The sequence below is a fragment of the Vidua macroura genome, chromosome 3, assembly GCF_024509145.1.
Source record: "Vidua macroura isolate BioBank_ID:100142 chromosome 3, ASM2450914v1, whole genome shotgun sequence".
In the NCBI taxonomy this organism is placed as follows: domain Eukaryota; kingdom Metazoa; phylum Chordata; class Aves; order Passeriformes; family Viduidae; genus Vidua; species Vidua macroura.
The window spans coordinates 82,976,984-82,987,506 of NC_071573.1; the positions used below are offsets into that span (position 1 = coordinate 82,976,984).

General features: G+C 41.3%; 1 long non-coding RNA gene across 1 annotated transcript; it reads right to left on the reverse strand.

The window, feature by feature from the left end:
• Positions 1-5,540: 5,540 nt before the first annotated feature.
• LOC128805692 (uncharacterized) lies at positions 5,541-9,122 on the reverse strand. Its single transcript, XR_008436525.1, has 4 exons — positions 8,851-9,122; positions 7,900-8,165; positions 7,698-7,794; positions 5,541-5,702 (listed from the first exon to the last, which is right to left on the reverse strand). It is a non-coding gene; the product is annotated as an uncharacterized LOC128805692 (long non-coding RNA).
• Positions 9,123-10,523: the final 1,401 nt, after the last annotated feature.

Below are 10,523 nucleotides of genomic sequence, written 5' to 3' on the forward strand. Positions count from 1 at the left end.
ACCCACTCCTTATCATCGAGTGGCTGTTCCTCCCCCACCAACCCGCTAAGACAGTAACAACATTTCCTGAACTTATGTCTAAACTAATCATTAAGGCCCGCCAGCGCCTCCGGACCCTCGCAGGGTGTGACCCAGCATGCATCTATTTACCATTAAATTTGGACCAATTGGATTTCCTTTTACAAACAAATGAAAATTTGCAGATTTCAGTAGATAGCTATCCTGGTCAAATTCGGATACACTATCCCAAGCACAAATTATTTAAAGACACTTTATACCTGGCTCCAAAAATTTTTAAAAGCAAAATACCACTAAAAAATGCTCTCACAGTGTTCACTGATGGGTCGGGAAGATCCCACAAATCAGTGATCACTTGGAAGGACCCGGACGGTCAGAAGTGGGAATCTGACGTCCAAATAGTTCAGGGATCCCCCCAAATTGCTGAACTTGCAGCGGTTGTGAGAGCCTTCAGAAAATTCCAACAACCTTTCAATTTGGTAACTGATTCGGCATATGTAGCCGGGATAGCAGAGCGGGCCGAACATGCCCTGCTCAAAGAAATTCAAAACAAAACGCTCTACAGCTTGCTCTCAGAACTAATTTGGCTGATCTCCCACCGAGAGCAACCTTATCATATTCTGCATGTTAGGTCACACACCGACCTGCCAGGTGACATCACTGAGGGTAACCGGAGAGCAGATACCCTGGCGATGCTGGCCACCTCCACTTCTGTAAACCAGACAGTTCTAAGACCCACCTTGCCAGATGTCCATATGCAGGCTAAGATGAGCCACGCCTTTTACCATCAGAATGCTCCAGCTCTATGCCGCCAATTTAAGATCTCTAAGGAGCAGGCGCGAGCCATCTTAGCCACCTGCCCCAACTGCCAGTCCCACGCATTACCATCAGTAGCGACGGGGGTTAACCCCCGGGGACTGGGAGCATTGGACATCTGGCAGACAGACATTACTCATTTTCCTTCCTTTGGGCGGCTCAAATATCTCCACGTGTCGGTGGACACATTCTCGGGGGCAGTGTTTGCCTCCACACATACGGGGGAAAAAACCAAAGACATTATAAAACATCTATATATGGCTTTCTCCACTCTGGGTGTCCCAAAAACTATAAAGACTGATAACGGACCAGGGTTTGTGTCCAAACAGTTCATGGAATTTGTGCAACTATGGGGCATTGACCACGTTACAGGAATTCCACACAACCCTACAGGGCAGTCAATCGTGGAACGAAAACACCAGGAAATTAAAAAATTATTAGAACAACAAAACGATTCGGCCATCACCACGAGCCCTGTAGAGAGGTTGTGTAAGGCCCTGTACGTTCTCAATTTCATGAACTGTTCAGACCGCGAGCCAAACCCCCCGATCCTGCGCCATTTCTATAATAACACCAGGGCGCAGTTGAAGGAGAGGCCTCCTGTGCTCATAAAAGACCCTGAGTCTAAAGTTATCAAAGGTCCATACCCTCTAATAACGTGGGGGAGAGGGTATGGATGTGTTTCAACAGAACAGGGCCCCAGGTGGATCCCCGGGAAATTCATCAAACCGTACCGGGAGGACATCTCTACAGAAAGCCAACCCCCGGAACACTCCCCCGAGACGCCAGCTCCATCAGAAACCACCGTCGCGTGGAGTCGAAGGAAAAGGAAGAAGACTAGACCAGCCAGTATCGCCGTCAGGACTTTAATAACTAACCGGCATTTCCCGCCGGCTTGGACTGCTTATCCTCTGACCCCATCCCCTACCATCCCTCACCCTTTTCCGTCCTACCACTTTCCTCACCCCTTCTTCCCTCATACCTGACCTGATTTTGTTTTCCTGTTTTGTTACTATTTCGATGTACACGGGGGAGGATGGGGATTCAAAGGGGTCACTATTCTTCTTAATTTCTGTTGCGTTAAGAAATTGTTAACTAGGACAATGGGAAATGTTTTTTTTTAATAAATCAAAAAGGGGGAGTTGTGGGAGGGGTCCCCGCCCTCCCTTGGGAGGCAACTTCAATATAGCCAGAAGTTGTCAATCACATGCTGTTTCCCTCCCCAGTTGAGGCTGTCTGTCAAAGCTTAACACACTCCCCGGTTCTAGAAAGTTCTTCTGTTCTGTTAATCCCATTGGACCCTGTTAGAATGCCACTCCTCTCCTGTATCCCGATTGGTTCATTACATGTCACCCCATCCCGTCTCCTCCCCTCTACCCGTTACCCATTGGTTGGTTTGTGCCCTAGCCACTCCTATCCCTCTGCCCTTATATTCTCGGTCCCGCCCTTGTACTAGGCTCCCTGAGTCAGTTTTCCCTTCGAGGGGTTGCTGTTCCTCTCCTACAATAAACCTCTCGGATCCTGCTGCTCGGGAGACGTCTCGTCTTTATTTGGTGGAGCTTTCCGGGTTTCATCTACCCCTCCCTGCGGACCGGCCAGCCGAGGATCACTCTCCGGACTGGCTGGGAACCCAGGGAACCCCCGGAGGACCTAAATTTTATACAGCAGATGATTGCTAGTTGTCCATAATAATTCAAGTCTGGGATTCATGAAAGCAATTTAAGCTTAAGTAGTATTTTAAAAAACTTTATAGTCCTACTGAGGGGAACCCCAAAATGCATTCAAGCTGATTGTTAAAATTGTGGTGCTGTAAGTAGTTTTAAAATATTCTACTAGATTTACGTGGTCAGAGTGTGTTCTCAGGAATACAACAGTTAAAGCTGGAAGAAGAATAGAAAATGATTGATATGTCTGGCATTGTAGGACAGGGTTCATTTTTTTCTAGTTAGAAATTGCTGTTTCTAAACTCTTGAAGCAACAGAGCAGCTCAGCTCTAGAATGAAAGGCTCATCCATCCGTCATGCAGTAGGAGTTTAGACCTGCTGGATCCAGCTACATCGATACCCCTAAACATGTCAGGCACCATCCTGGCCTCAGGCTCATCTGGGACAGTGCCCAAATATTTTCTGGAGGCCTGGCCTGGGCTCAGTCTATGCCAGAAATAGAGGCAACAGCTTGGATCATTGTATGCCATGCTTACATTACTTTGCCTTGGCCTTGTTAATGTCTTTATAGAGATTATTGTCCCTGGGGTTCAAGTATGCTGCCTCCTCCCATTTCAGGGAATGGAAAATAGTTCTCCCTCTCCAACCATTTCACTCTCCATTCAGCTTAGCCAGCTTTCATGGATGCTCCTCTGCTACACTTGAGTGCTGTAAAAGACAGATTATGGAAAACTGGGACACTTGATAGGGAGTACTGGAACCAAGCTTTGTAGTTTTGCATCACCAGCAGTGTTCCTAGTGGCAAAGTGCTTTGCTGTTATACACCTACCTCAAAATCACTCCTTGCTCCAGTCAAGTTCAATATTTTTTTTACATTTTACACCACTCAAAATACACAACAGTCACGTATGTTTAAAAATGACATGGATAAAGAAACAGAAGAAACACCTACCTTGATCTACTTTTAGTAAGACCTAATTAGAAAGGTATCTCTCTGTCTCTTCCTTATTCAGCTGACCTGTTGTAGGCTCTCTCTAAGACAGCTGTCAGAAGCTCCTTTTTTCTTGCACTTGCCTCTTGTTTCAAATTGCATTCATAAGTGAGGATTTGGTGCTAGCTGAGCTTGTTAGCTAACGTTGCCCTTGAAGTAGTTGATTGGTCCTGGACAGATATCTTTTTTCCAGAAGCCAACTTTACTTCTCCTTTACTTGGTTATAATCTGGAGTTTCTTTTGAAGCAGAATAAATACTTTTTCTTTAGAAGAAAATATCTCTTTGTTAAATCAGATGTCACCTTCTTTTTTGGCCTTGCTAATTAACAACTATTTGCATCAGCAGTGGATAAAAGTTTTCTGAGTGAACTGGTTGTGACCCTCTATGCATGATGACACATGAAACTGTTTTATCTGTTGAATGCTATACAACACAGTTTTGAACACTGATGCAAACAATAAAGTTGTTTAAATTCATATAGGCCATAACTGCATCCTTAAAGGTCTTTGGGGTTGTATAAAGTCTGAGCAGAGTAACACCCAGGGCCACTTGAGTGATTCCAGTATGGTCACTGAAGTGAACAAGCACAGTCTGGCTTTCATGAACCACTGTGTCTTCAGGCTCTTTAACTGAGGCTTCTGACTTTGTCATGGTACAATGGATAGACAATCACCCCGATGAAATTCAGGTTGTGAAAAAAATGGTCTCCATAATCCCCAATTCTATTTTACTTTGTACAAAATATATAAAATTATCTCAGACTCAAGGTGATATACCTGAGAATTCATGCTCTTCTCTGTATTCATTCTTTCTTTGACAGTAATACACACAGGTGAACTTTATTAGAAGTCTGGTGAAACCTCTGGGGACTATTATGTACTCCATATTCTTTAAAAGAAAGCATGGGGTTAAAGCCTAGTATGGACAAACGTGTGAAAATGTGCTGGTATTTCAGTCACTCTTTTGAATAACACAAGAAATCAACATTTTTTTTTTTTTTCCTGTCTGAATCTTCATCGGTCTGAACTTGTTCTTTTGCAGGACTATCTAGTCTCAAGGCGTGAAAACCATGAGCAGAAAGTGAGTACCAGTACAGGTGTTTCATGAGAGTTTCACTTCTGCCTGTTAAACAAATGCATTTGTGTGAGTCCAGTTCCTGACAAGCAAATGCCCTGTCCTGGTAAGCAGAGCTGCTAAGTCTCCAGATCGGTTTGTATGTCTAATAACATTTATCCTTCTCTGGAAACCAAAACACAGAATGTTAAAACTGATGGCAATTATGTAAGTCTGAAGAATGACAGAAATTCCCAGATAACATTGCTTTTTTTACCCTAAAGTTTCCATTGGCTAAGACCACAACCAAAATGAACTTAATAAATGTGTTTTCAGAATTCAAAAATAAATCATTAATCATTAAGAAGCAAAAAGTTTCTGCTTTTATTAAAATAATGTAATTGCTCTTTATGGGAGTAAGGAAGACAGATTTTTTTTGTGTGTGTGTGGAGTGATGCATATTTGGACTTCAAGACCTGTGTCATACCTTTATGGCAGGTTATAAGAAAAATTGGTCAATAATACCAGTGATTTCTTCTGCTGTTGAGTCCTCTGTTGAACATCAAACACTGGAGGAGGATTAGCAGTTAGTTGTGTGAGGTACTGAGCTGCTGTTGAGGAGCTACCATTGGGATCCTCTCCAGAGAGCAGATTAGCACAACTGTTGAACATAACTCCTAGAACGTGATCTGGTTGTAAAGAAATATGTTGCTGAATTGGAAGAGGGACTAATTAGATTTCAGCCTTTCTCTACTATCCCATCAATTCTTTGCCTTTCTCACATTCTCAGCAATTAGGGGCTTAATGCATTATCTTCATAGTTTCACATTTTCCCATGTCATTATTGACCCAGAGGAACAGCTTAATGTATTGAACAGTGCAAAGGGCATGCAGCCAGAAGAGAAAATAGAACACACACAGTCACAAGTTAGGCACTGCCTTGCTGTATTTTCAGATGTTGCAAAACTGCATAATAAATATACTACCTGGCAGAAAGTGCAAATCCTGTGTATGTATCTTAAATTTGATTCCTCAGGTAAGAACATCAGACAGCATTTCCTGCAGTCCAAATTCCTCTCCTAATTAATGGTGCCTGCAGCCTTTCCTTCCAGGCATGAGCAAGTGAAAAGAGAACGTGACTAGCAGTTAGAGCACTCAGCTAGGAAATAGAAAAAAAGCATATTTGAAGGGCTTGGATTTTGTAGGGATCCCAGGTCTGCAGGCATCCCCTGGAACTACCTGCTAAATCAAAGCAGCAAAAGTAAGTGCTGTCTATGCTCTGGGCCTAAGCAATCTCAGCTGTCCCTTTGTTACTGGGATATTTCTGTGAATGCTTGACAGCAGGGCTTTCTGGTGCTCAGGAAATGTTAGTGGCACAAAATGCATAAGCAATTTAAAGTTTCCAGGAGTGCAAACTCAGGCCTACATATGTGCCACCCCTCTTGGATCTAGTCCAGATGTCAAGAGTGATGCAGTGCTGGACTAGCCCAGGGAACAGACTTTGTTAGGAAATGAGAAAAATCTAGTTTGGAAATGAACTTCAGAGAACAGCCTAACACACTTCGACCTCATCTGTTTTGGGATGAAGGAGCTCATACACAATTAAACAGAGCTTCAGCTACTGGCTTGTGGTCATGTTAACAGCGCATTTGCAGTAATTACTTACTCTTTCCTTTCCACGTGTGAAGCACTGTAAGAAGACCCGCCTGAACTTTTTTTTCACATGCCACTGTATTTCAAAGTCAGAGACTAATATTCCCCTGGCTTTTCCCCCTTTTTTCATCTGCCATTGCATGGAGTAGGTCTTCCTCTCAGGGCAATAGCTTCCCACAAAGGCAGGAAATTCCTCAATGACAGCAAATGCAGCTTTAGCACTCCACTTGGGCTATTAAGGAGGTATTGGACATAAGCTAGATCCATCACTTTCTTCTTGACAGCTTTAAGCCAGTGAATCAGTCTTTCTGTCACTCAGGAGAATTATAGAGCAGTGGTATCTTGGGCCTCACCCTCATGCTCATTACCTAGATTCACTGAAACTGAAGATTATCTGTTTTATCACTGAGCCTAAACCCTTACTCCTTCAAAACCTATTGTCTTCAAAACAAGGAACTTTTATAGAGGAGTAATGGGACTATTTTCCTCTGAATTTGGGATTTTGTTGCAGTTCAACTGTTTCTTATACTTATTTTCAGCTCTTGTTTTAAATTTTCTCCAAAATGTCTGCTTTTATGAGTATAAACACTGTCCTGCACCCTTGTTTCTAACACTACAGCTGACCTCCATCAGTGGGTATTTGCAAACATATCTATCAAAATTTAAGTGGAAAAAGGCAATAAATTGTTGGTAAGTTATATTTTGGTGAGAACAGCCAAATGTCAGATAGGTTTGGGTGTAATATTTGCTGTCAGGCAAAGGTTGGCTTTTCTCTATAAATGTTTAACAATGTAGTATCTTCCAAGTAAAATTACACAGTGAGTGAGCCAAAGAGCAGTCAAATATATGAAAGTTCATGGAGTGCTTGACCCGTCATCCATGTGGCATGACAGATGCAGAACATTTCAACACTTATTTTTAAGGTATGCACCTTGTGGTAGCAAAGTGGTTTTCCTGCCCTGCTCAGCTTTTCTTTCTTTCCATAGTGTATTCAAAGGAGAAACTTTATTCTATATTTTCAATGTGTGGGGATTTTTTCTGTGTGTGTACATTTCCTTTTTCCTTATATTGATTCCTCTATTTTTTTAATGTTTTCTTTGTTTTGGTTTGGTTTGGCTTTTTGTTTTGTTTTGTTTCAAATCTCTGACTTACATATGGTCCCTTTCTCCTTCTTCCTTGTCTCTTCCATTTTTTTCCCCCTCTGCCTTTCCCTATACTCTCCCCTCTATGTCCTTATGGCTGTATTAAAATTAGCATCAAACAATTGAGTTCTCCCAGCTTAATTCTCCCTGTTCTTTGCTCACAGTTCACTCCTCTACACAGGATTTTTATATTCCCTTAAAAGAGAATAAGCAATAAAGCTCTTTGTCTTCCTATCCTCTATTTTTCTAGGGCATGGAGGTGAAGGCTAGGGGATATATTATGAGAGTATCTTCCTCATAACCTACAGAAAAGACCAAATGGTTTTTAGGGCATCATTGAAGGCAAAGTGGGTATGTACCTCATCAGGAGCAGTTGTCCTGGAAAAGTGCCTGGCACAAACCTCAGACCGCTGGATTTCTTACCATTGAATCTGCTTGTTTGATGTCCTCGGTGAGCTGTTGGGTGGAAGAAAGGTAGAAGGCAGGGATGTGAAAAAACCCCACCTGTGGTGCACTGCCTCTGAAGGCAGGCACAGAGAAAGGGACAACTAGAAGGCACACCTGGCTATCCTGGTCCTGCTTGCCTCTCTGAAGTTTAGGAGTCTTTCTGTCCATGAAGCTGACATTGCATATCCTTGACATTGTGTTCAGCCCAAGCCAGGAGAAGCCTGTGGATCTACTGTGGGGGTTCTTTCCTGCCAGGTTTCTCTGGGATCCTTTTACTTACTATTGAAGGTTGGCAAACATTTCACTTTTTTCAAAGGGACCAGTTAGTTTTTCAAAATATTTTGTTCTGCTGTTCTAACCTTGAAGGAACATCTGTTTTCCTGAGTTTTAACAAAACTAACCATGCAAAGGAAATCAGGTTGAATTATAGATACTGTTAGTAGAAATAGGCAATTTAATAGGAAAATAATAATTCCATCTATATAAGAGCTGTAAGGGGAAAGATAAAGACTTTATTCAAACACAAGCATCATAAATAATAGGAATGGGGTTTCAAAAGATTACTGGCAAAGGAAATTGCTTTTTCATACAATAATAGACATTCCCCTTCGTTTCCCCCCCAGTTTTCCAAAGCAAGAAATCTTATATCTATCTAGTTAAAATTTAGAAAAATTGGAATGCTGCAGGTTACTGAATATGCTGGCCTATGAGAATAGCTGCAGAGGACATGACACATTGCATGTTTTAAAGACCAGGGCTTTCATGAGTGTAGTAGAATAAATAATGTGGTGGTGACCTGACTATATAAAACAATCTTCTGATATGATTTCCCAGAAGAGATGTTCCTCAGTTATTCTGATACAGAAATTTTTCAATTTGCAAAACTCTTTTCAGACTCTTGCAGCTCCGTAAAATTCAGCTCTTGAAGAAACACGGCTCTTGAAGAGCTGCAAAGTTGTGATGAAGCTGGTAGTTCCTACATTAAAACTGTGTAAAGTCATAATCCTTTCCAGTGACCTTTATGCAGAGGCACCAGTTCAATTTGGTTATTAACATGAACCTGACCTTTTCTTCAAATTAATTAGCATAAATCCTCACACTTCATAAGAGTTAAAGTCTCCATCTGAAGCCTTCATGACAAAGACTCTGATACATTAGGGACCTAACTTTTCCCACTGTTGCTCCTGGAGAAACAGTCATCAAACTTAAAGGCTTTCTGCTAATTATTCCTCTGCTCGACATTCTGGAACAGGGAGGACAAAATGCCCTGCCCTAATGAGCCAGTTGTTGAAAGCTGTGTCTCTCTAAAATATCCTAGGGATTTTTGTTACAGATAAAATGTGTGGCACAGCTCCTCAGCGATTTGGACCTGAGGTTCTGTTCTCTTGTCCTCTTTTATCAGCCATGGAATGTCCTGTGGTGTCACAGCTGGCCCACAGAGAAGCAGTGCTCTTTCATTACAGTGCCAGCTAGTTTGTCCTGGAGGCTGGTTCCTCAAACTTCTTGCCCTTAGTCCATATCTGTGGACTATCAATGTCTCCATATTTTTGCATGCCAACACCTTGTCTTGGTAAAAAATCAGCTGAGACATTTCACCACAAGACTCTGTCTTCGGCCCTATCCTCTTTCCTTAAGAAATCTTCTGTCTCCTTTAATGCCCTGGAGAAAGGGTGGGCTTGCAATACACCCACAATAGTATTACATGCTCTTTATAGCAGACCAAGGATATTTGTCCACCCATAAAAAGAACTCCCAAAACCCCAAACTGAATCTTTTTTTCATTTGTGTGAAACTAAATAAATAAACATTTATTACTTCAAAAGTAATAGAAGAAAAACACTTTCAAAATTCTCACAGGACCTTCCTGTTTTAATGCTCTCTCCAGCTATTGCAAAGACAAGCTGAGTCTGAGATTTATCAGATCAGGTAGAATACAGCATGGACATTTCACTTGCAGTTATGAAGCATGTTGCATTTTACCCAAGGACATTAGACTTCCAAGTCACTTCAATTCCCTCTTTCATTGTAAGATTTTGTTTTAATATTTTGTGTCCTGCTTCCAGTGGTCACAATGCCCACTTCTTTCTCAGAATACCATTGTGAGGTTTTCTTTGGGCTGAATTTTAGCCAACCTTTTACACCACTGTAAAAGGAGATCTTTATGCATCTTGGGCAAAGCTGGGGGGAATTAAAAATCAAATCACTACTGCTATTCCTTATTGCCAGAGGTTGCAAATACATGTGTAATTGCATTTGCTCTCCTGGAAGGCAGTTGTATGAATATTTGAGAGCTTATTTTTTTCTGTTTTGACATCAGGAGCACATAAAGCAGCATATAAATGAGATACCACATTGAATTACACAATTATGCCATGTAAGCTGAATAATTTGAACTAATACTTTTTCTCAGGTATTCTTTTATTTTCATATATATAAACCTTTTCTTATTTCAAATATTTTATCTTCTTTTACCCAATTTAGTTGAAGGCTTTTCAAATTATTTTGTGAGAAAAATAGTAATTATTGAATCAACACAAAGGACAGTGTTAGAGGATTTTGCTTGTAAAGCTCAGTGTTCATTAGCAGCATTTGTTCAAACTTTAGAATTACATATATCACAATAAAGCAATCAAGTATATTGATAGCTTCAGTGAAATTTCAGGCATCTTTCATTCCATTATATACAGTATGATGAGAAAATCTAGAATGTCCAGGCAATTTTCCAATAGTCAAACATA